Raw genomic sequence first — 26,756 nt, 5'->3', positions numbered from 1 at the left:
GTGTCGTCAGAGATCTAGGTCTTTCGGCCCAGGAAGAGCTGGACCTTCTCATCAAATGGCTCGGCCCTAAATCATCAAATCAGGCTCGGAGGTTGAAATCGGTGCACGTGGATGACTTTTCAACGGGCTTGAACATTGTGTGGAAACGGCTCGACGACGTCTTTGGGCGCCCTGAGGCAATTGAGGATGCACTACTGAAGCGGCTGGAAGACTTCCCGAAGATATCTTACCGGGAAAATACCAGACTCCAGGAACTTGGCGACCTCCTGCTAGAACTCGAGGCTGCGAAAACTGACCCGTATCTTGCCGGTCTTGGCTATTTGGATACCGCAAGAGGGGTCAACAAAATTGTCTCGAAGTTGCCATCAGGACTTCAAGAAAATTGGATGTCGGCGGGGTCGAAATACAAAAAAGATCATGACACTGCATTTCCACCCTTTTCTTTCTTTTGCAAATTTGTTAGAGATCAGGCCAGCATGAGGAACGACCCGAGTTTCATCTTGCATGCACAAAATGCGCCGTCTGAATTCAATCAGAGGAAGCAGGACAATGCTACCAAGACCACGCGGCAAAGATCGTCTGTGTCAGCGAGAAAAACAGAAGTGGATCCTGCTTCTGCCAAAATTAATCAAGATGCCACTGCTAACGAACAGCAACCGGAATCGAGGGACTTTAAAAGGTGGTGTCCATATCACAAGAAACCTCACCCTTTGGAAAGGTGTCGCGTCTTCCGTGAGAAAACTTTGGAAGAGCGGCAATCTTTCATAAAGAAGCAAGGGATCTGCCTACGATGCTGCTCATCCAAGAACCACATGCAGTGGCAATGTCAGGCAGTCGTGATATGCCTCATATGCGACAGCGCCGACCACGCCACAGCGCTTCACCCAGCACCGCCAACCTCAGAGCCGTCAAGGGCTAGTGGGTCTGATGACAGTACCACAGATGACTCAGAAAGAAGAGTCACATCTAGGCGTACCGAAGTGGCAAACGCTGGCAGCAGCACAATGTCGTGTGCTAAAATCTGCCTCGTAGAGGTGACCCACGAGACTCAGCCTGAGAAAATAGTCAGAGCGTACGCGATTCTTGACGACCAGAGTAATCGCTCGTTGGTTAGGCCAGAACTCCTCAACGATTTCGGAGTGAAGGGGACGCCTACGCAATACACGCTCCGCACTTGCTCCGGCAGTACTGAAGTGGTTGGAAGAGTCGCTCATGGTTTTTTCGTGCAGAGCATGTCAGGCGAAGTCAAGTTTCCTCTTCCACCTCTCCTCGAGTGCAAGGCAATTCCAGAAAACAGAGAGGAAATTCCGACACCTGACGCTGCAAGGCACTACCCGCACTTGAAGTCAGTAGCAAATCACATTCCTCCTCTTGAGAAGGCTGGAATACTGCTCCTCCTTGGCCGGGACATCCTAAGAGCTCACAAGGTTCGTCAGACAATCAACGGACCCCACGACGCGCCGTATGCTCAGAAGCTCGACCTCGGATGGGTCATTGTCGGTGACGTTTGCGTTGGTCGAACGCGGAAAACGGGCAGCGTCAACGTGTTCAAGACCCATGTGCTGGACAGTGGGCGACCATCCCTTTTTGAGCCATGCCCAAGACATTTCTTTGTTAGGGAGGCGCCAATTCACTACTCTGCGGATAAGGTCTCAAAAGATTTACGATTGGCAGCAACATTGGATGACAACCTGGCCCCGAATCTTTTCGAGACAACAGAACTTGACAACCAGCGTGCTCTCTCCATGGAAGACAAGACATTCCTCAAGATAATGAATGGTGAATTCACCCAAGACAAATTAAATAATTGGGTCGCCCCTCTCCCCTTTCGCACACCGAGAAGTCGGCTTCCGAACAACAGAGAACAAGCTCTGTCTCGTCTGCTCTCGCTACGGCGTACCCTGCGAAAAAATCCTGAAACAAGGGAACGTTTCGTGAACTTCATGAACGAGCTCTTCATCAAGGGTCATGCGGAGGAAGCTCCACCACTTCACGTGGACGAAGAATGTTGGTATCTGCCCATATTCGGCGTTCACCACCCCCAGAAGCCTGATCAAATCCGAGTCGTGTTTGACTCCAGCGCTCAGTATGAAGGGGTATCTCTGAACAACGTTCTCCTGACCGGCCCTGACCTGACGAATAACCTTGTGGGGATTTTGATACGCTTCCGGCAAGAACCAGTTGCGGTTACAGCGGACGTCCAGCAAATGTTCTACAGTTTCATGGTTCGCGAGGACCATCAGAACTACCTGAGGTTCCTCTGGTTTAAGGGCAACAATATCTCCAGAGAAATCATAGAGTGCCGAATGAAGGTTCACGTTTTCGGCAACAGCCCATCGCCAGCTGTTTCAACGTATGGCCTTCGACGGACTGCCCAACAAGCTGCCCCACGATTTGGCGAAGATGCCAGGAAGTTCGTTGAAAGAGATTTCTACGTCGATGATGCACTTAAGTCTCTTCCGAGCGAAGAAGATGCCATTAGTCTGCTGCAAAGAACACAGAAAATGCTTGCAACGGCTAACATAAGGCTGCACAAGATAGCTTCGAATAGGCAGAATGTGCTGAATGCATTTCCTCGAGAGGACCACGCCCAGGGACTGAAGAACCTCGACTTCGGCACAGACGCGTCGCTTACGCAGAGAAGTCTCGGTCTGCTGTGGGACATAGGCGACGACAGCTTCGTCTTCAGGGCTCCTCGTCAGGACAGGCCATATACGCGGCGAGGAGTGCTGTCGACCGTCAACAGCCTTTACGATCCACTAGGATTTGTGGCTCCAATAACGGTTCAAGGCAAGTACCTTCTCCGTGACCTCGTGACGAAGGGTTATGACTGGGACACGCCGCTTTCGGACGAGAAAAAGCAGAGATGGGACGAGTGGAAGAACTCTCTCCAGGCACTACAGCACCTTCACGTGCGAAGAACGTATGCGCCAATCTCGACGCTTGAAGCCGAAAGCAGGGACATTCATGTATTTTCAGACGCGTCCACAAGGGCCGTCGCAGCTGTGGCATACCTACGCGTGACTGACAAGCAAGGAAACAGACACGTCGGATTTGTGATGGGAAAGGCCAAGCTTGCTCCACAACCAGAACACACCATCCCAAGGCTTGAGTTGTGTGCAGCAGTGCTTGCTGTAGAGATGACCGATTCTATACTACGAGAATTGGACTTCCAGCCGAACTCGGTCACGTTCTACACGGATAGCAAAGTGGTCTTGGGTTACATATACAACGAAACAAGAAGGTTCTACGTGTATGTGGCCAACAGGGTGCAGCGGATACGTAGCAGCACGCAACCTGAACAATGGAAATACGTTCACACAGACGAAAATCCAGCAGACCACGCCACTAGAGCGATTCCAGCAGCACAGCTTAAAAGCACGAACTGGTTGTCCGGACCTGATTTTCTCTCACGACGAGAAAAGGAAGCACGGTCGTCGAGCTTCATCCTCTTAAATCCTGATGAAGACAAAGAAATACGCCCTGAAGTCTGCACTCTGGCGACGGAGGTGAACAGACGACAGCGACTCGGAGCTGAACGCTTTCATAGACTCTCGAACTGGAAATCTCTCACTCGTGCTGTAGCAAGTCTGATCCAGGTTGCCCATCGCGCAAAGAACGCATCACAAGGAGAGGTAGCTCCCGTTGAGGCGCTCTCCAAAGCCAGGCTCGTCATCATTCGCGCAGTACAGCAGGACGCATTTTATGAAGAGATATGCTGTATCCAGAGAGGAGAGCAGGTTCACAAGACAAGCTCGCTTCGAAAGCTTGACCCATTCTTAGACGCCAACGGCTTGATCCGCGTCGGCGGCCGCTTGAACAGAAGCGACCTTCCAGACGATGAGAAACACCCTCTCTTATTGCCAGGTCGGCACCATGTGGCGACGCTTCTCGTGCGCCACCACCATGAATGCGTGCAACACCGGGGCCGACACTTCACAGAAGGAGCCGTACGAGCTGCTGGGTATTGGATCGTCGGAGGTAAAAGGTGCATCTCATCCGTGCTGCAAGCATGCATTTCATGCAAGAAGCTGCGAGGGCGCTTTCACGACCAGAAGATGGCTGACCTTCCGGCAGATCGAATCAGCACAGATCCTCCTTTCACGAATGTTGGAATCGATGTTTTCGGTCCCTGGATGATTGTCTCTCGCCGAACGAGAGGTGGTGTTGCAAACAGCAAGCGCTGGGCAGTCATGTTCACCTGCTTAAGCATTCGCGCAGTGCACATTGAGCTGATCGAATCAATGGATACGTCGAGTTTCATTAATGCCTTCCGAAGGTTCCTAGCAGTGCGAGGGCCCGTCAAGCTAATACGCTCTGACTGCGGGACCAATTTTATCGGAGCTTGCAGAGAACTTGGAATCAGCGCTGAGGGCATTCATCGCTCACAAATAGGCAAGTTCCTCAGCGGAAACGGCTGCAAATGGATATTCAATCCACCGCACGCGTCCCATATGGGCGGTGCGTGGGAGCGGATGATAGGCATTGCACGTCGCATTCTTGACTCAATGCTCATGCAGTCACGTCATCAACGACTCACGCATGACATTCTTGCAACCTTTTTGGCAGAAGTTGCGGCCATCATTAATGCCAGGCCCATAACTCCTACTTCGTCTGACCCCGAAGATCCCACAATCCTAACTCCGGCGACACTCTTAACCCAAAAACACGGAAGCGCATCTGTAACAACTGGGCAGTTAGATACAAGCAACCTCTACAAACGGCATTGGCGTCTCGTGCAAAACCTGGCTGACGAGTTCTGGAAGCGCTGGCGCACAACGTATGTCACTACTTTGCAACAACGCCGAAAATGGCAAGCAACAAAACCCGACCTCAAAGAAGGCGACGTCGTTCTACTCAGGGATAAAGAAGCAACCCGCAACGACTGGCCCGTCGGAGTGATTACACGAAGCCTGCCCAGCGCAGATGGAAGGGTGCGCAAGGTCGAGCTGAAAACAGCCAAAGACGGGGTTGTGAAAACATTCTTCCGGCCAACAACAGAAGTTGTGCGTTTGCTGTGACCGTGATATAGTGGTGGCGTCTTAACAACGGAAGACACCAGACGGGGAGTGTTCTGTGCGCGTCGCGAATGTACGGCCAGACTTTTCTTTCAAGAGGGAAGCGGGCCTCCCTTACTTTTATGGCTTTCTCTTTCACTGGCCCCCCGCGGACTCCAAGCTGTGCGCGAGAGAAAGGACCCCGCTCCCTCCGTTCGGCTCCTGAAAGAAACCCAGTGACGACGCTTCGGGGTGGTCGGTTGTTTCCCGTGCCTGGGGGCGGCGACGGGGAGAGAAACCACAGTTGGAAAAGCGCGGGACGGGCAGACTCGCCCCACCAGCCCTAGAGACCGGACCACTTTTTTACGGGGCTAAAACTGAACGTTTTTGTGTATTTTTAACTTGCTTTTTTGACCTTCTCAGTGTAATTAAAGTTTGTTTTAAATGTTCAACTGCGTTCGACCCGTTATCTAGCTGGACAGCGGACGCTTTGATCCCGTCAAGTGCGATCCGCGAGGCCAGCATAACCCGATTATAAGACCAGGCTACGGTGTTCGGTCGCGAGAGGTATGCACGTCTTATAATTGTACGTTTCACCGTTTATTTATTTATTTTTTTCCTTTCCGTTGAACAGTTCGGTTAAAGTTAGCCGGAACATCCTGTATACCACGACAGCAGGGTAAAAGCAGTGCACAGACTATGTTTTATGCGCGTCGCGATTTGTTCCACTCGTCGCCAGCGCAAAGACTCGGTGATGCTCGCATACTGAACTGTTAACGCGGGATACCTCGTTGATGCGTCGCATGGCCTCGGGGTAGCCCTATTTCTGCGTCTCCTTCCATCCACTATACGATAATGCGAGTGCTAGCGCAGTCTCTCTGTGACTCCTTGAGGTCGATCGCACACACTTCATCCATTCATGATTAAACAGGTAGCACAACTAACGCCGGAAGCACTCCTTTCACTGGCACTTCTACAGAAACAAGGATCGATTCCCATACACTGAAGTGCTCAATAAGTATGTCCTCTCTCTCTTTCTCTCTACAGTACGGAAAATATCAGGGGGGGGGGGGGGTTCACTCGCGAACACCCGTCAGTGAACCAATTCCGTCAATTGTCCAAACAGGGAGTCAGGTTCCGCGATCTTGCACTGAACTTTCTGACACACTAAAGCTATAGTTGTGAAACAGTTGCCGTTTCCCTAATATGCGCCATGTAACTGTATACAGGGCACTATAGTGAAACCCGAACAACCCTCTTGGGTTTTACTTTGTGTTTCTTTGGTATATATTCTGTAACCCTTCAATAATGAACGCCAGTTGGAATCAGCGCCGTGTTTGTCTAACAAGTTTGTTCCGTTTAATTACTGTCAGTAACGCGCTTTCGTAAGTTAGAACAGCAAAAATATTGTAACTATAACAGAGATGAAGAACCAAGGTACACCCGCAAAACTTTAGTCAGCGAGAGCAGTCACACTCAAAATCACTCGTAACCGACAAAGCCGTTGTGTAAGATTTCACTTCAGGCTCCAGTACCCGTGACGTTACCCAAGTGTTTTCTAAAGGCTCAACCAGACGTACGCGTTCCAACGCGTCCGCATGCGCCGCACCACGTCTGGGCGTCTCAACCAGCGTAGCAGGTAAGAGGAGCAGGCATCGTCCGCCGTAAAGAACGACAGGTCTTACTGACCGGTAAACTTGTTCGCATAGACTATAGGGTGCCCTTAAGTCCTATTTCCGGCTAGGTGATGGCGATAGCGCCAACGATTCCGCTCTTTTGTATCGACCAATGTACCGTTAACGAAGAAAGAAAAAGAAACGACAAAAAAAACATAACCCGCGTTGTCTACATTTGTGACTTTTTCCAGTGTCGCACAAGCACCGCTCGAAGGGACGTCGAACGATTTTTGACGTTCTATATAGTACGCTAGCACCAGGGTTGTGAGAAAGTCGCTGGCTTTCCGAGGCGAGTGGCTCGCAGCACAGTAAATAAAAAGGTTACGTAACTGCGATGATTTCCCACCGGCACTTGTGTAAGCGAACTTCGCAATGCCGACATTCTTCGACGGCCACAAAAGAAACTGTTGTCCCTACACATACGCGCCATTACAGGGCATCCCGCGCTGCGGCACCTGACCGCGAGCGAACGGCCAGGAAATGGTGGCGGCGAGCCTCTCTCACCGATGTTGTCGTCGATGTCGAACTGGACAGCGGTGGTCCAACGGGCATGACGCCTGCCAGCGGCCAATCGCGGACCAGAGCTGGTGCGGCTGCTGCTCCTATACGCGTTGGGGTGGTGGTGGAGACCAGCACGGTCGCAGGGTGGCCACACACAACAACAACAACACCACCGTCACCTCCGCTCTTCCGCGTCCTCGCCGCGTAACGCCGAGAGGAAGCGCTAGAAAAGCACCACAACACGCGCGCAAGAATCTTGCGTCACCAAAACAAGTCCCGACAGGTACACCGACGAGAGAGACTGGAGGGAGGAAGGAGTTGCCAGCTTTCACGAAGCCACCACCGCCGCCGCCACCAGGTCCTGGAGGACCGCGCCGTGGAGGACGTCGTCCGACGAAGGGGACATGGCAGTGTGAGCGGAGTTACGGGAGGAGAGTACACACACGACCGGCGGCGCTCTCGCGGGCCACCAACAAGCGCTCCCCGAATCGACGGCGACGAGGCCCCGAGGCGACCAAGGGTGCGCGCGCGCAGTCGCGGGGAAGAGTGGGGGGGAGGGGGGAGAGGACAAGCCAGCCCACGCGCAGTGAGCAGCGCCGCTGCGCGCTAGGGCGCAGAAACTGTGCCACGGGGACCCCGGGCCGGCCGGATCAATGCCGGCCCTAGATGCTGCTGCTGCTTTGCGCCACTGCTGCAGTGCCCGAGGAAGGGGGGCTCTCTCCCCCTGCTGCGCATCGCCGCTCCTTCCTCCCTCCCTCCCCTCCACTTCCCCTTCCTCCTCCTATTCCACACGCACGCGGTGGGCGCGCCAGCACAGAGCCAATTTACGCGCAAAGTGGAGGAAGGCGACGACGCCAAAACAAGGGAGGCTTGCTTGCAAGGTGGCCCAGCGCCACAGGCCTGACCAAGCGCAACGTTTCCTGGCGCGGTTTCCTTGACGCTTCGACGGACGAGTTCACGCGGGCGAATTTCGATGTCGGCCGAAAAGTCACAGCGACCATTTGCGGCGCGGCCGAAGCACGAAACGCGTGAGTTTATGACAACAAGATCAAAGTCGAGCGCGCTTGAAAGTGACGCGTGTATGGCAACCGCTCGATTTGCGTTGACATCGATACGTAGACTGACTCAAGCCGGGTACAGCGAGCGTATCGGGTGTTCGTGTGACGGGGGTCGTCAAACATTCGCACTATATGTATACGGTATGTACGCGCAGTTGCTTCGCTCCGCGTACCAACAATGATGGGCAGTGACGACGTCCGGCTTGCCGAGAAAAGTACCAAAACGCTCCGCGGCTTCCGCCGCCGCTTTCCTGCAATGCCATGCGCCCTGTGCATCGCTCCTGCGTTGGAGCTCGGTCTATATAAGCACGAGGACGACAGACGTGGTAGTTCGTGCCGCTGTTTTCCCAGGCAAATAAAGATGTCTGATGGTATACCCAGTGAGCAGACGACATATTTATAGGGAATCCTTCATACATGTACAAACGCGCTCAAGCCTTAGGGTGGTGATACATCCGCTGTTTTCGCCGTTATCTGCCACCAAATTTGGCAGACCGCCATTTTGATTCTCAATTTAGCGAGAGGGCGCTTGATCTTTTGTTACATGTTACACACAATTACAATGTGCCGATGATGGCGTGCGATTAATCAATTGGGTTAGGGCGTAGACCTGCGTATATGTAGGCTAATATAAGAGGACACACAGACAACTGCAATGCAATGTGCATGCGATCAGCCGAACTTTACCGGCGCAGGAAAAGAAAGAAAGAGCGGGATGAGGGCGTGAAATAGGTGACGCTGTTGCAGCCTATACAGGCCGAAGGGATTTCCACTGTTGGTAGGGGGTATCTCCTTGCTTTATCGCGTCGAGTGCATGGTTCGACGGGCGGCAATTCTCGGCTTTGGCTCTAGAAAAAAAAAAAAGGAAGCTATTACGCCCCGAATCAGGAAGAAAACGCGCTTGCTTTCCTCTTTGCAACGCTGCAATCAAACCGAAGAGATTAGCGTAAGAGACGATAAGGCCGAAAAAGAAAGAAAGAAAGAAAACGCGCAAAGCTAGACGGGGAAGAGACGGTCAAATGTCGATCTGAATCGATCGACGACAGGCAGGCAGGCAGGCAAGATCCGATGGCGCGTGTCTTAAGGTCTTCCGACGGGGCGACGGCTTCGACAGACAATACGCCACCTATGGAAACGCCCGAAGCAGCGCTACAGGAAGAACGCCTTCTTTCCCTGCAGTGAGTACCGCATGCAGACAAACGAGCGGCTCCAGTTGCCATTTTGGTCGACAAACTCCGGAATAGCTACGTCACGGCGAAGGCAACCGTAAAGCGGTACATACTATACTGGCGGATAGTATGGTATATAGTGTGTGCTTTATCGTGTGCGAACAATCGAGCGTATTGCTTGTACTTAACCACGTGTGAGCAATCAGCGCGCCAGGCGTACGAGCGACAAGAACTGCTCGAGCGACTGTTCGTAACGAGGAAAAACACGGGGAAGGCGGGAGACGGAAATTCAAGACGATCAGCAAGCAGCAAAACGAGAACGAGGTAAAAGCGGGAGCCAACGATTCGACAAGTGGACTTGCCTCTTTCTTCAAGGCCTTGAAAATGAGACAAGTCCACTTATCGAAGCGTTGGCTCCCGCTTTTACCTGGTTCTCGTTTCGCTCATTGTCTGTTCAAAACGAGGAGAGATCGTGCCCACGTGATCGTCGACCAAGACTGGCAGGAAGTTGCACGGGTTTTGGCGACGCCGTTTATACTGGACGCAACGGCCATCTACAGTTACATACAGAAACCACAGTGGGTGGACTGAGAGCGACTGCATATACTCAGAAGGGCGGGATAAATATTTCAGGAGACAGCCAGCCTCTCGTATTGATTGGCAGCGGCTGGCCTTTCACTTCGAGCATTAATTTATGAAGCGTGCCGTGACTGCCGGTAGATAACGCGCTGCCGGCAACGCTGTTACGATCGCCGGAAAAGAATGCCGTGACTCCATCTTGCTCGCAGTATATCTCAAGAACTGAGGCACAAAAGCGTGTTCACGTGTCATATGCGTGTTTAGAAAAAGTTTATTTCGACAAGAGACGATACGAACACTGAGTCATAATCACGGCACAACTCTACGCGGACGATAACATGTAAGACACGAAACACAGCGCGTTGTCAACGCGAGTAGTGTCCGAGTCCTCACGCACCAACATATAAACATGTATAGCCACGGAAAGGCACAGTTACACATAAACTAAATGCCACATGTACAAAATGATTTTCAATATATACAGTGTGCACAATGGTTATATACAATGATTATGTGATAGAACACTTTACACAATTTTGAAGTGATATGCACGAGATGTGTATATACAAAAATGATCATGTATACGAGAGGACACACACACAGAAATCACGGGCACCTGCATTCTATGTGCATTAAATGAATAATTCTGATGGTCTGGCTACAAGAACCAGGCGTAACTAAGCTCGTACAATTCTATTTTTGTGCAGCCCCCAGTTGTTTCGATCGACTTGCTTTGCCGTATGCGCCTCCACTCGGCCACACCTCGCGTGCATATGCGGTCACATGTTCATACAGCGTATGACGTGTGTGACATGCGACGTTCATGAGGTACAACTTACGTAACGTATATCTCGATGCTATATTCGACGTTTACAAAACCGCGCTGTTAGAGCGATGTTTAACTCGAGGTGTATGCCGAAAAATGTAAAACAAAATTCAATTCAATCCCACCCGACTGTATTACACGTGTTCACGGTGATCGACATCTTGCCAATTCGCCAATTTCTGTTCCAGATTCGTAAACACAAACTCAGTTTCGAGTAACCACGTAGTGAACCTGATCCGCGCTCAAGGCCTGATTGACCGATTTCATTATGTAGTACTCGACTTCGAGCTCCGTCGCCTACACAAGAAGCACGAGGGCGCGAGAGAAAGCCGGTGGTGGTGGCGGTGATAAACTTTATTGAAAGGGGGAAGGGTAAAGAGGGACGTGGCTGAGGGTTAGGGCTCAAGTAAGGCCCTGGGCCTGCTTGGCCTTTTCCGCCCAGTCCACCAGTTCAAGTTGTCGGTCGACGTCCCCGGAACTGGGCCAGGCTGTCCAGTCAGTCTCGCTGCTGACGGGGGGATGAGCGAACGGGAGCGAGGTGCATTGCCACATTATGTGCGAGTGTTCCTGTTTCCGAACAGAGCCTACATTTGTCGCTTTCCCTGCCCCCTGTGATTTTGTTATTGTATTTTGGGTGTGGGTGTGTATTAAATTGACAACGCAGGTTTCCCGAGTCAATAATTAGCGCGCGCGTGCCCCCACGCCGCGTTTCCGCATTGAGCATGCACACATGCGCTCTCCCGCGTCACACAGGTGCCGCGAATTCGGGAGCCCGCGCAACCTCGCAGGCTCAAACGAAAGCGCACGACGCCACAGGGAGCCGGCGTTTCACAAGCCGCAGTTCCAGCGCTCCCGCGATAGCTCTCCCGCGACTTCCCCCCCCCCCCCCCCCCCCGCTCGCAGCAGCAGTCCGACCGAGCCAAAGGCCAGCCGGTCAAGAAGAATAAAGAAAGACGAACCGCAGGCGCGATCTTGAGTTGGAGAGGAGGTGGGGGGGGGGGCGAACACAAAAACGCTCCGAGGCCTCCTCTCTCTTCTTTGTGCGGAAGTCCAAAATTAAACCGGCGCAGAGGCGCGCGCGTGCGTGCGTGGGACTGTGCCAGAGTTCCCCACCCCCCCTACCCCATCGCATCCGGGCCCCCCCGCGCCCCGACTTCTGGGCCCCGAGAAGTGTGGAATGGGTGGGTGGGTGCGCGGAGGGGGGGCCATTAATACCGCGGGGACCAGAGAGAACGGCCTGTCTCGCGCTCCAACGCGCCGCCCCGGGTGCACAAGCGAGGACAGTCTTCGACTCGCGAGGCCAACCGACCGAACGCTCGAGCCGGCGGCGTCGTATGTGTGCGCGCACGCTATGCCTATAACCCTAATTAATTAGATTACGGGGTTTTACGTGCCAAAACCACTTTCTGATTATGAGGCACGCCGTAGTGGCGGACTCCGGAAATTTCGACCACCGGGGGTTCTTTTAACGCGCACCTAAATCTAAAAGTACCACGGGTGTTCTCGCATTTCGCACCCCATCGAAATGCGGCCGCCGTGGCCGGGATTGGATCCCGCGACCTTGTGCTCAGCAACTCAACACACACTACGGCCACTGAGCAACCACGGCGGGGGCCCATAGCCTTCGAGCATAGATAGTTTTGAAGAAGCGGGACCGATGGGCTTTTCGAGTTTGACCACGTCTTACACATACGGATGAAATAATGTAAGTGTTCCGGCAGCTGTACAGTTACATGAAGAAAAACTAAGTTTTTTTGTTCGACGTTTCGGCCGTTATATATATATATATATATATATATATATATATATATATATATATATATATATATATATATATATATATATATATATATATGTGTGTGTGTGTGTGTGTGTGTGTGTGTGTGTGTGTGTGTGTGTGTGTGTGTGTGTGTGTGTGTGTGCGCAGAGAAAGAAAGCAGTGCGCAACGCCGTATAACAGAGGGCTGCCTCGAACTCGCTAATCGGGTTTGTTTTGTTTCTTATTAATTTATCTCCAACGGAGTTTCTACACTCGGCCAGCCAGAAATCGGCGTGGCTGTCATACCCGGACAAATTTAACAACACCGGCGCTAGGCGGCCCACCGAGCGTAAGACAAGAAGCACGCACTTGGGCGAAATGCTGCGAGGTGTATTTTGAGGCGACCGATTCTACTATACCAGCAGGGTTGGTGCATTTTTTCGGCGCTTCCTCTTCGAACAACGCTTGCTTCTCAATACTCTTTAAAATTTTTTGTTGACCTTCGTTTCAAGTGCCAAACGACACATAACAGACTCATCCAGGAACACTTTCCTAAATTGTCTTTCAGCACGCTGTGCTAAGATGCAGCGCGAGGCAGGAAAGGACGATACAATTAAAAGATTATGAAACGTCCGAAAGTCAAATCGCGGTAATCACACAAGAGGCAGTACCGCCGTGCAAGCATTTGCATAGGAAAAAAAAGAAAGATCCGCCGGAAAGCGCAAGGCTACGAGTAATAAACGTTCTCGGCAAAAACGTCACTGCCGTGGTCCCAAAATCGGAGAGGAAAAACGCGCACCTGATTCGAAGCTCCGGCGAAGCTTTCTTCACCGCTCATACGGCGAGCGCGCAGGAGAAGCCCAACCGCGGCGGCGCATAATCCCCGGAACCGGTCGGCCGTCCCCCATCAGGATACATTATCCGAAAATCGCAGCCTCGAGTGAGTGGTCACGCCTGCAGTTCGCGGCACGTGAATGAATCGTGCCTGAATTTGGGAGTTTGTTCTCCGAAAACGTTGCTTGCATGGGCACGCACAACCATTTCTTCCGAGAGGTTCGAAGCATAAACTGGGAACTTTGCTGCGTAGTTGTCCCAAGTCAAACACTTTTGCGCGTCATCACCGTCGTGCGCACACTGTCAAGCTAGTGGTGACATCGACCCTTATTTGTTGGAGCGTCTTAAGTTTGGCGCAAGGTGATGGCCCACACACAAATAGCAGATGGAATATTTTGTTCACGCGAGAGCACTGGATAATATTAAGGAAAGAGGGCCACTTCAGCTCCTCCTAAAATTATATCCGTGATACGGAGCTGTTATATACAGTGTGCGAATGGTCAGCCATGCGGGTCGACGTGAAATGGATTTTCGCGTCGCCGGTTCCGGCCCCGGTTCGAGTCCTTACTTGCCACCACTGTTGATTATTACAGTGTGCTTTTACGCGACGCCCGATGTAATATGACGGGCTTCACACCCCTCTCCACTTGACAAGTGACGTTTGGGTTGATCAATTACCGGCAACGTATGCCAGGCCAGGTCCCGACTGCAGCTGAAAACACCTTTTTTTCCTCATTCTCAGCTTCGAATTTATCGGCAGCATATCAGATATCGACACAAAACAGCTCGCCGAGAGGGCACCCATATACGCGTTTGAAACGGGACACGCCGGTGGAAACGAAAGGCTTTTTGTTTTGTCATTTTTTGTTTTTCACCGGCCAGACGCATTTAGGGCCGAGAGGCACATTTTTCAACCCTTTCGGAACAGCACCAAAATAAACGGGCGCAGTTATAGGCCGCCATCCCCCCCCCCCCCCCCTTCCCCGCTTAACCCCCCCCTTCCATCGACCCCTCGTTGTCTACGCGGGGGAAAAAGAGCCGCTACCGAGAGAAGGCGTTAGCATTTACTCCTCCCCGGCAAGTCATATATGCTTGCTTTTTTTAGTTTCTCGTATTCCGAGTCGCCGACACAAGTGCGAGTTCGAAACGGTGGGCGTCGTTGTCCGAGACAAGAAAGTGTTTGACGGAGGACACAGGTTTACGAGGTCACACTGGACCGTTTCTGTACGAATTACAACCTTTCTTTTTCTTTCTTCCGCGCGCGCGCTCATCAGGCAGTTACCACGGCTATTACCGAGCCGTAAGCCATTAGCTCGGCGTCACGTGATGTTTACGGTTCGCTGTTGTAAAACCATTAAATGCCGGAAAAATAAAAAGAAAGAGACGAACGTCCCGTACCAGGGAAGACAGCCCGAACTGTAATCGTTCAGGCACTGCACGACAACATGACGAACAGAAGTGGAAGGCAGATACTTTTCTCCTCTTCTTTTAACTTCAAACTCATTTCGAGTAGACTAAGTGCCTGCTGTACTTTATAGAGCTGGCGAGAAGAAAGCCTATAGCTGGCGCTCGCGCGGAGAAAGGCCAGAAAGACCAGAGTTCGTCCTTAAATCACGGCCGGAACTACATGAGATTTTGGTACACGCGGTTTCGACGTGCCATGCCTTTCGTAGCAGTTCGCTTCGCTGCTGCGAAGCGACGAAGAAAGAAAGAAATCGAATCAGAGAAGCAAATTCGGCAGGATAGAACATCCCCCATAGTGGGTTTGTGCCATTAATTGAGGCATCATCATCATCATCAGGGGGCCATATATCTCTGCGGCTGATTGCAGTGGACTATGAATCGTACCTTTATGCGAAATCAGTCAATGAAACACGATGGCGGCCCGTTGACTGATGGTCCTGCAGTCACATATGCATAGAACATGCTTCTCACATGATTCCTTCCCTTCACCCACCCTCCCTAAATAGGCTTTTGAATTTGATCGTTCTTTGATGCGGTGATGCGATATGGTCTCTGATTTTCTCGAACGCATTTTTTGTAAGCAAATCTTGGTACTACGACCTTTTGTTTTTGTTTTTCACTGTATCTTGAGTATAGCTCGAGTTGTTCCATTACTGCTGTAATTGTACGTAATTAGGGTTCGCATAACGCTTACCGAATTTAGTAGCACTTGGCTAGCATTTCTCGTTACACTTCGTGAATCTTGACTTGTGCTCCGCGTAACCGCCGTTGCTATAGTTGCCGCATCCGGAGCGTTCAGCACTCAGTCAGGAGGCCACCCATAACCGCCTCCTTTTGTCCTGCCTCACGGGTGACAAATATGTATTGCCTAATAAACAAAATTTAAAAAAAAGTGCAAAACTTACCTAAGTCTTTAAATAAACCTTCTCAAATCGCGCCGTTCGCTCGTCTGCTATAGAATACATTGGCCGCAGAAAGGCGACACCAACGAGGCGGTGCCGACTACCATAGCGGGCATCGTACGCAAGGTGACCCCCCCTCCCTCTCTCTCTCCTCCTCCGCCAGCTCCGCATCTTCTCGTCGCAGGTGTGCGAGGGGGAGGGGAGGGGGGGACCCCATCCATCGCAGCACACTCGTCGGCGCTGGCAGAACAAGCGGACCCTGGCGCGCGCGCTCTCTCTCAAAGTCACTACCGACGCGCCGCATTGTATAATACCGCCGGGCCAGCGTAAACAATAACGCGGGGAAGTCGGGAAGAAGGCGGCACTTGTCATCTATCTATATCCGCAGCAAAAACACGCACCACACACACACACACATAAAAAATCGCGCGCGTCACCGCGGGTGGGGGGTGGTGGGGGGGCGTTGCGTCACAGCCAGGGAGAGTGACGCGGCGGACAAAAGCCAAGCTTCGCCGTCGAGGCAGGCAGGTGCCGCGCATCGACCAGCCGTCACGAAGATGCGCCAGCTGTCCCCCCCCCCCCCCTCACCCCCGACTGCATGCCCCGGGCGCAGCAGGGTCTCGAGCTTCCCCGCCTCGATCGCAGCATCGGCGAGCGTAGAAGTGCGCGCTAGGCAGGAGGGGAGTCAGTCGCTCAACGATGATCGGCGGCGGCGTCCCGCCCCCCCCCCCCCTCCTCCTCCTCCTCTCTCCCCCTCCCTCTTCGAGCGAGCAGCAGGCGTAAAGTTTAAGGGGTCTAAGGCAGGCGCACTACGCCAGACCGCGCCACCCGCCTCGTCGATAGAAAAACGGGGGGGGGGGGGGGGCGAAAACTGGGACACGACGTCATCGCTACAACCGCGGTTTAAAGGTTAGGGAGGGGGGGGGGGGTGTACGTGACGCTCTCCGGTAACCCTCTCTGCGGACGGCCAGAGAGATCGAGAGAAGAGTGATTCTCCTGATGACCACCGAATACCGCGAGGGCTACAAACACCGCGAGGGTTACAAACACTTCGCCGAAGTGACTCCACATGCAAAGGAACTATGTTTCTTTTTTTTTTCGTGTTTACGTAGTCGCATCATCCATTTTATCCAACTGCACAATGTGTAAATAGTCTTTGCTTTGCTCTACCCGCTCTATCGTCCATTATGGGCACAAAACAAAATTAATCGTTCTGCAGCAAACTGGTCTGAATGTTTCCAGCCTGTGGCCAACGTATACGCAAACACACACAAACTGATTCAGCAGAAAGAACTTTAATCCATGTCGAAAACATTTCACCTAAGCGATTATAATGCATGCTTTCGCATTCCCACACGTAAGCAGTCTTAAGTGCATCTGCTGAATTTTTTTCCTTACTTCCCTTCCTTCAGTTCGAGGTCAAACAAAACAAATTTACTACACAAGGGATAACATTTTAGCCGGATTGGTTTCGCTCTGCACATGCAAGCTGCGGTCTCCACGCACGAAAAAAGAAACGCTGAGGTTCAACCACGATAAAAACAGCTCCTCACTCCCCGCAGTGGTTCCCCAAGCTTCACGAAACACCCGCGACTGACGTTTACGACCCATCCCGTTAGGTACAGACAGAACGCGCACGGGGTAATTTACAGCTGATGCTATCGCCGATTAGATTAGAAGGCGCACACTCCCCCCCCCCCCCCCCCCCCCCACTTCCTCCGCCCCGATTCACACCACACCGTGGACGCGTGAGCGCGATGGGATTATCGACGCGCGACATTGCACGGGGTGGCGCACATCAGAACTACGACAGCAAAGACGATACGGCGGTCGCGCGCTCTCCCCGGTATAGCGCCACCGCTATCACCGCGTCCGTGATAAGAGAGGCGGTGTTTTTCCCGCGCGCACAGGGCTACTCGAGGGGACAGACGGTGGACGAGAGCCGCTGCTCGGAACGAGAACCTTAATCGGGCCTCGGAGCGAGAGCCGCAAGGCATGCGCATGCGCACGGTTATACCGGGAGCCTCACCGCAAACACCTAAGACGAGCCACAAAAAGAAAGACACGACACACACTGGCGCTGTCCTGTCTTTCTTTTTGTGGCTCGTCTTAGGTGTTTGACGCTGTTACGTTTAGTTACAGAGTTATGTACCAACTAGGCCCCCAAATGAAGTGTCACTGATAGACCGGAAGCGCCGAGTTGGGGGCGAGGGGTGCTCGAGGGCGCCGACGCGTGACCAGCCGTAGCCGAGCAAGCGTTTCACAGCGCGCGAGCGCGGGGTTGCCTTTCCGAACGTTATCGAATTCCGCCGCACTGTTAGATCCCGTCATGGCGGTGTTTTGAGTCAATCAGTAAGTACAGGTGCAAAGGTAGGGGAAAAGAAAGAAGTCGACGGAGATCTATACTGATATGAAGTGCTGTGCCACACGTGTCAAACATGATTCGTTATTTTTATGTTACGTAATAGGCAAGCAGCCTATATATCTAGATCGCTGTCGCTGAAATAAAACAGTGCGGTACGTGCTCTTGGATCGTCTCGGTCACTCTGCCACCCGCTACAACATATACGAAGATGACAAGCAGGAAATCGGGAGAGAAAATTCGTACGATAACACAGAAGGCAGTGTAGTGCCTCGCTCGCTATTACAAAGGTCCGGGGCTGCAGCTGCCTGAGGACACAAACATGCCGGAGCAAAGCAAAATATTAGCAACCATGGTGAAGACACGTGCCTTTCTGTTGTGCCTTTCTATATACGGAACGGCGGAAGCAACTCGGCCGCCTTTATGAACAGAGGCAGTCAAGCGTAGACGCCACACGACGCGCCTCGCTCCTGTACACGCAGGGTGTCCTTGGCTAACGTTAGCCAACCTGTTCAACGAAAAAAAGAAATATCATGGTGCAAGCCTACGGCGTTTGGTCGTCAGTAATCTGACGGCCAAACACCTTAAGTCTTAAAGATCGTATCGTCCAACGCACTTTCCTAATCTGTTTGTTATTATTTTTTTCGTTGGACAACCAACGAAAAAAGTGTTGATTACAACCTCCATGTGTATTGACTTTCTTTATCTTACTCAATGTACACTGTGTTTTATTTCTTAGCACGCACTGCTTCTTTTTTTTTTGCTGCTTGTTACAATATATGTATGTCGATCTGCTTGTTTTCTTTACTCTGTTATAACAAAAAAAAAACACATATATAACTAAAGACAATTTAGATTGTTCAATGATTATCTTATGTCTGCTTATGCCTGCTTGCTGAACTGTATCTCGGAGCAAAAGCCTCTGTCAGGCTGTATAGCCTTTTGCTTTTGCTTCGTATTTCTGTTGATGTACAGAAAGAAATCAATAAATAAACCTCAAACGTTAGCTGGGTACGTGTTAGCACGGCAGATGGCTCGCAACACCGACGTCACCCCAACTGCCACGTTGGACAGACCAGCACGGTGTCTCAGAAGCCGCGTGCTACAGCGACGCCACGTGCAAGGTATAGCGTAAGAAAAAAAATGGCTGTGGCTTAGCTAAGGTTAAGCCCAGGATGCGAAGCATACTAGCCTTCATTTTAGTTGTTGAACCACTGTTTAGCCTGGTGAACTGCTGTTGCTTGGCTATATTTGGTTCGGCTAGACGAAGAAAACAACTCATGCAGGCGAGCGCACGAGCTGAGACCCGGCTATGTAGCTACGCGGCCGCAAGCGAGCGCACGAGTTGAGCCTCCGCTTTCGCAGCTGTTATGACGTCATATGGTAGCTACGCGGCCGCGCGCGGCGCAGCAAGGAAGAGCGTGGTTGTGCGGCTAGTATGCTTCGCATAAAAAAAGAAAAACTCGGACGGTCTCAGCTGATCAGCGCGCGGGGGCCGACATGTAATGAGCGGCCGCGGTTCATTCACGCCCGCGGCTTCACAACGCCGACCGCGCGAGTCAGCTCGTAACACGTGCTCCCCCGCCGCACGCAGCTGCGCGCAGGAGCAGCATGCAGCAGCACGCTGTGCGTGGGCTCGCACAAGCGGGTCTCGCTTGGGTTGGCGCACGCGCACAGTCGACGCCGGCGTGGCGGCGGCATGCACGCGATCACGTGGCTCACGCGCGGTTGCGCGCATGCGTGACGCGACGATATTAAAAGAAAGCCTATTCGCGTGTCTCGCGCCGTCGCACCTGCACACGGCACGGATACCGCGGGCGGACAAACAGGACAGTTAGTAGCTATATAATGTCGTGCCGTGCATGGGGGAAGAAGAAAAAAAAATGATGGGGTTTTACGTGTCGAAACCAGTTTCTGATTATGAGGCAACGCCGCAGTAGGGGGGGGGGGGGGGGGGGGGGTCTCTCCGGAAATTTCGACCACCTGGCGTTCTTTAACGCGCACGTAAATCTAAGTACGCGAGTGTTTTTTTTTTGCATTTGGTCCACATCGAAACGCGGCCGCCGTGGCCGGGATTCGATCCCGCGACCTCCTGCTTGGCAGCCCAGCACCGTAGCCACTGAACAACCATGGCGGCTGTGCAGGGGGCAAGCGCATACTACGTCTATACGGCGCTTCGATATTTTTTTTTACTCATGGGAGTAACCTGGGTCCAGCTCCTGAAAAACCGCGCGACGCACCCAAAGTGCTCTGGCCCCGAGTCGGCAGCCGATGCTCGCCGTATGTAAGTGTTTTGTGCCCAATAAAAAAATAATATACGTTAAAAAAGTAAGGAAACGTTCAGGGGCGAGAACAGCACGTATGCGTCCCGTGGTTCCACCTTCACTGCCCCGTTGCCGTCTCGCGCTATATACCGAAATACCGGCGGCTACATGAGACAACGGCCGCCGATCTCTCACAGCGTCGTGGCAGCTGACGACGCTGCTGCGCCTCGAATATAAGGGTGCTTCCCCGCGAGCCCCCATCCGTCACCTGCCTGGCGCGCAACGCAAGGCCGTCGCTCGATGCTGCGCCGAAACCCGTGGTCCTGACGGTGCTGCCAGGCGCGCGCTCGCGTCTTTCCGTCCGGGGGAGATCGAGGGGGGGGGCGGGGGGAGGGGGGGGGAGGTGAAGCGCGGAGGCGACCTGCCAACCGAGCACAGCGTCCCTCCCGTGCCCAGCCTTAGCGGGATCGGCGCTCACGAGATATATAGAGAGAATTCGCCGAGCGAAGCATCCGCCGGGACGCCGCTTGAAAGCCCCGGGGCGGGCAGGCAGCCCCGGATGAGAACTGCGAAGCTCCGCGATTAATCCGCGGACGACAAAACGCCCGCCGTTTTTAGAACCTCGGGGCACCCACCCGCGGGCGCGAGAGTGCCAACCGGGTGGTTGGCGCTAGCTGCAGTCCAAGTTCGTGTACGAGAGAGAGAGAGAGAGAGAGAGAGAGAGGCAACTTTATTTGCCACTGCAGGATTGGGAGTTAGGGCACGTAGGCCTAGGGTGGCATCCCAGGTGGGTGCGACGTCTTGGGCCCACGAGACGAGTGCCAGGTGGGTTTTCTTGCCTGCTCTCGTCAGCCGCTGGTTCCAACCTTCCTCGGAGGGAGCTTGGCAGTGAGGCTGCCTATCCCGAGTTCGTGTATACGGATGGCGACGTTCGTTATACTCGGCCAATCAATAGGGAGCTTTAGATTCGGGAACGCAAGCGGCTTGGGTACGCAACTAGGGGCGATGGTACTGCGCGTGCGCAGACACTGACGTAGGGGGTCTGCGCATGCGCAGTACCGTCAGCCTTACTTCTTGCGTACCCGAGCCGCTTGCGTACCCTAGTCTAAAACTCGCCAACCTGCACCGCCTGTTTCTGCGGTCAAGGTGTTCCACGGAGGTCTTTATTTCTCGATCAGCCCAACTACTTGTCTAATCTCGAAGTACAGTCGAAGTTAACGTATACACTTGTCGAACACAAAAGAACCTCCCGTGTTTTGCGATTCTTATACTACTTTTTAAATTCTTATAACAGCTATTTATCATGTTACGCCAATACCGATACCTATGTACCAATATGTGCCAGCCTTCTCGCGCGGTAAACCGTATTCTTTCGAGACTCGCGCAGTACGAGCGCGTCTGTCACGTGACGTCGTTCGACAGCTTTGCAATACACGTGACACGAAAACACGCGGCGCTGGTGGATTTCGACGACGCACGCTTTCCCAGCCGACGTTCAAAAAAAAAAAAAAGCTAACAATATACACATAACGCTGCGATCGATAGCCGTATTGTACGTATACACACGTATAACGTTGTGCCGGATCAGCCAATTGGGTCCCGCGCGTAAAAAATAAAAAGAAAAAGAAAAAGAAAGAAGAAAGAAAAAAATCGATCGACACCCCACGTGGACACGGGTCGTTGGAGAGAGAGGCAGACAGGGCCGACGCCGCTGGCATTCCAATGCATCCCGCCGCTGCATCGACACACAGGACTTGAAAAGAGTATATAGCGACTAAATTTATTTATTTATTCAAAAAACCTCACAGGCTCCAGCCGGAGTATCGTGTGTGGAGGGGGGGGGGATATACAATATAATGTTCGTAAGTGGAAACATTACAAGGAATGGAATGAGAGAACAAGTATACGGGACGTATGCTAAGGCACAAAAAGATTGTTTAGCGTATTCGCGCAGAATTATACAGCACGCCGTTATGGCTTTAAACGACTTATGCGCTGTCGCTTCCAGTTACGACAGGCATCATACTTACCACCGGCTATTGTGTAGCTTCACGATATCTCTACAAAGCAGCAATATTAAAGGGCAGCGCTGCTAGGGAAGCAGAGGAACATGACTAATACTTTAAAACAAGAAGAAAAAAAAAAACAGAACAATCTGGGGTCTTACGTGCCGAAACCACGATATGATTTATGAGCCACGCTGCATAATAGCGCACTCTCGATAAATTTTTGACCACGTGGAGTTGTTGAACGTGCACCTAAACCTACAAGTACACAAGCGCTCATTTTTGTTTATTACATATATATTTGTAAATATCGACATGCGGCGGCAGCCGCGCGGCCGGGAGTCGAACCGCAGACCTCGTGCCCGGCCTACATCGACGAGACGATTTCTACTGGCCTCTCCTTCGAAAACCGGCCGACTGTACAAACAGAGCCTGTACGAGCTGATTTGGTCTATAATAAGCAGAACGCCGCGTGTATACAGCCGTAGACCTTGACGGGAGTGCATATTGGTGACAGACACGCGTCATTCTCATTACGCACATTCCCAGCGCATAAAAGAAGAAAACAAAAGAAAGGCGGGAAGTCACTTGCAACAGCAACGCGCGTGCACACACACACACACACGCGCACACACACACACACACACACACACACACACACACACACACACACACACACACACACACACACACACACACACACACACACACACACACACGGCGATGCGGCTGTTTGAAGAACGCGCACCCCCGCAGCAGCTGCGAGAGTTGACAGGTCCCAGCTTCCTCATGCGGCATTATGCAGATGCTGCAGGCCCTCGTCGCCAACGCCAAGCCGGCATCGCCAGCGAACGCCGCACGGGGCATCTTACTTCTGGGTCACTGCTTCGGAGCCGCTCACGCGTTATATAGAGCCTCCCCCCAATTCCCGCTCTTCTGTTTCATTCCCTCCTTCGCCGTCGATATAGAAGCGGCGTTTCACGGCCCGTCCCCTTCCTGACCGACAGGCGGCCACTCGCAGCCGCCGTTGCCATGGGGACCGCGAATCGTCGCGCCATTTTCGCCACCCGTGCCGACGACAGGATCTCGGCGCATTATTTTACACCGTGCGGGCAAGGAAGCAGGCAGCCACACTGTTTCGTTCCACGGCGAGCGAGCGAGCGAGCGCAGGATGAATGAATCTACGGCATTCGACGGTGCACCCGGCTTTCAGCAGGAGCGAAGATCACGCCCACATCTATAAGAAAATTGACTGATTGATTGGTAGTTTGATTGGGAGATGGATTGGTAGATTGATTGTAGAGTGATTGGTTGATTAATTAATTTGGTTGAACGTCACAAAGCAACGCTGGTGCTATAAGAGACGCCGTTATAGAGGTCTCCGGATTAACCTTGGTTACCTCTGGTTATTTGACGTGCACGTAGGTCTAATTAGAGCGCGAACGTGTTTTCTTTTGTTTTTTTTTTGGGGGGGGGGGGGCATTCCGCACTCATCGAAACATCCGGCCGCCGCGACAGGGAATCGGACCCTCGACCTCGTGTTCGGCAGCGGAACGCCGCGCGAGCCACAGCGACGGGTCACACAAGACGATGATTGAAGCACACGCAGGTACATACGTGGGGAAGAAGACAGAACAGTCGGATGACAGGGCGCTCACTTAGAACTGTAAGGTGTATGTACAAGCATCAAAATACGTGGTTCGCAACTGCAGGGTTCCCAATGATGCGCGAGCCAGCCGTCGCCCTCGTTTTCCTTTATCTTTTTTCAAGCGTCATCGAAATCACCTTTATAAGTCATCTGAATGATGTATGCCCGACATTCCCCTAAATGTCACGACCCACATCTATATATATTGGCACTATCAGCGCGCAATTGCCCCCAAAGTAAGGGATCAAAACAGATTCAAACAAGTGCGCATAAAGATCCAACTGATGCGTTTTTATTTATTGGCACCGGGTCCAAAAAATAAAAACGTTCGCATTCAGTAAAACCGGTTGTCGATCGGCCAGGTGACAGCGCCCTTGTGCCAAAACCGGAAAGTTTTCTTTTATGCGAAGCATATTACGAGGGCTCAACCCAGCTCCTCAGGCGCGGCGGTGACCATGAAATCACGTGACACCGTGACGTCACGACAGAGGAGAAGTGGCTTTGGCTCAACTCTTGCAAGACGGGCTGGGTGGGAATCGAACCAGGGTCTCCGGAGTGTGGGACGGAGACGCTACCACTGAGCCACGAGTACAACGCTTCAAAGCGGTACAAAAGCGCCTCTAGTGAATGCGGTGTTGCCTTAGAAACGCGCTGTTTCTAAGGCGTGCGTCTCTTGCTCAGGCGCACATTTCGTTGCCGCGCCGAACGCTGCTTTGCTCGACGCTCACCGCGTCCAATGCGGGGCGCGTAGTCGCTGCCCTGTAGCCCATTGTCTTACACCCCTTGGCGGGTCGACGGGAACGCTGTCGCGTTCCACTCTTGAAGGCGAAGAAGTAATGCATGAGTTGTTTCTTCGTCTAGCCGAACCAAATATAGCCAAGCAACAGCAGTTCACCAGGCTAAACAGTGGTTCAACAACTAAAATAAAGGCTAGTATGCTTCGCATCCTGGGCTTAACCTTACCTAAGCCACAGCCATTTTTTTGTTGTTGTTGTTGTTGGGCGACGGGATGGAGGAGAAGCTTACTCAACCATGTAAGATATACCGACAACCAAACAAATTACAAACGGAGTCTAAATATATGCAATCAAACTGGAAAATTATGTAGCCTTTCCACCTTGCTACCGAGATAAGAAACAGCAGTTTCCTGCAATGTGACACACGTCTTCACTGCCCAGCCTCAATGCTTTCGGGAAAAGCTTGCAGCAGTTTCGACCTGTGTCAGAAAGGGGGGCGAAATCCCACAGAAGACAGCTTTTACCACAAACTAGGCAAGGAAAAGAATAATAATAAGAAGGAAAATAAAACGCAATGATAAGGTCAGCTTCTGCCTTGACACGAGCCCCTTGCGCCGGAGCGTGCAATGCAAGAGCCGGTGTTTCAAGGAGAAAAACAGACGCGACTACGGGGAATAACCCGCACCCCCCTGTATAATGCCTATACCACTACTATATTCACGCAGGTGAGTTTTTCGCGGCGCGTTGCGACAGGCCTAGGCGCGCCCGCCTCGTAAGCGCGACAGACACGAGCGTGGACCAGAGTGCCGCGTGGCAATTCGGGTTAAGAGGATGCCGACGCGCAACACTCCTCCCGACTCGTTGAACGGACCGACACTAAGCAGCTCGGTCACCACCGCCATCATCATCATTAGGCGTGAAGAAACTCAGCCGCGTTGGCTGGGTTGGTAGAACGAGTATAACGAAGCGCACACGTATACTGCATACTGCCTGGCCGGGCGGGAGAACCAGGCAGAGAGAGAGAGAGAAAGAGAGAGAGAGAGAGAGACGTCCGGCGACGCGGTGCGGTTTCACAATGGTTAGGCTCGCCTCCTCTTCCCGGACACTTTTGCGGGGGCAAACAGACCAAGACCTTTTTGGTTAATTTAAACGAGTGGACCCCCACCTGATGGACCGGAACACGGTTTACATGGACTCGCGGCAATTTCGGAGAAGGCAGCGTCTGAAATTGCAGCCAAGGGTAACATGTACACCCAAAATCTGCGGAAGAGTTTTTTTTTTTGTACTGTATATTGTGAAATGCCAATTTATGAATGCAGATCAAGTAGCCATTTCTATTTACTGTCTCTTTATAGAGACAGCAAACGAACCTCTTTTTTCATCTGCATTAGTGAATTGACCCTCTACAATACAACGAAAAAAAAAAGAAAGAATACTATTACCGTAGAAGAGGCGGTTTGTTAAAGTCAGGAAAGGCGCGAAAACTACAGGCAGGAGGCGACGCCACTATCGAGTTCCCGCACTATAATAGCTCGTCGTGACGTCACAGATTTTCGACGGCGCCTGCCGAGTTAATTTGTTATCAGTAAAGATAGACTACGTTACGTGTATTGCCAAACGAGCGAAAGACTGAGCTTAGCGAGTTTCAAGAACTTTCGCACGAGCGCCAAGAGCCCTAAAATATTCGAAAGAAATGTATACACATCGAAAATCCGTGACGTCAAAACGACGTACACCGGCGCTAAGGTTTGCGTGCCAAATCTAAAAAAGAAAAAAAAAAAGAACTTGGACCTTGACTTTCTCTTCTGATAATCAACCTCTCACCGCAAAGTTAACGAAATCACTAGTTTTGGAAGGGTACGCATTATTAGTATGCATAGGCTGATTTAGCGCTTCTCCTCAATTTGTCATTTTAATTACATTGTCATTGTCATTTTAATTCATAGAACGGTGTTCAGTGTATATATGCGACAG

At 52.1% G+C, this 26,756-nt stretch overlaps 1 protein-coding gene and 1 long non-coding RNA gene across 2 annotated transcripts in view; one reads left to right on the top strand and one right to left on the bottom strand.

Moving 5' to 3' along the window:
• LOC139047730 (hypoxia-inducible factor 1-alpha-like) overlaps positions 1–26,756 on the bottom strand; it is a 250,417-nt gene that overhangs the window by 41,374 nt on the left and 182,287 nt on the right. The gene's annotated exons all lie outside the window — the stretch shown is intronic.
• Positions 9,239–26,756, top strand: part of LOC139047733 (uncharacterized) — a 43,171-nt gene continuing 25,653 nt past the window's right edge. The window contains exon 1 of the long non-coding RNA XR_011507338.1: positions 9,239–9,410. This is a non-coding gene — a long non-coding RNA (uncharacterized lncRNA). The remainder of the gene's footprint in view (positions 9,411–26,756) is intronic.

This window comes from Dermacentor albipictus, chromosome 7, assembly GCF_038994185.2.
Source record: "Dermacentor albipictus isolate Rhodes 1998 colony chromosome 7, USDA_Dalb.pri_finalv2, whole genome shotgun sequence".
Taxonomy (NCBI): Eukaryota; Metazoa; Arthropoda; class Arachnida; order Ixodida; family Ixodidae; genus Dermacentor; species Dermacentor albipictus.
Note: the sequence above shows the minus strand (reverse complement) of the source record. Positions and strands in the feature narration are given on the sequence as shown.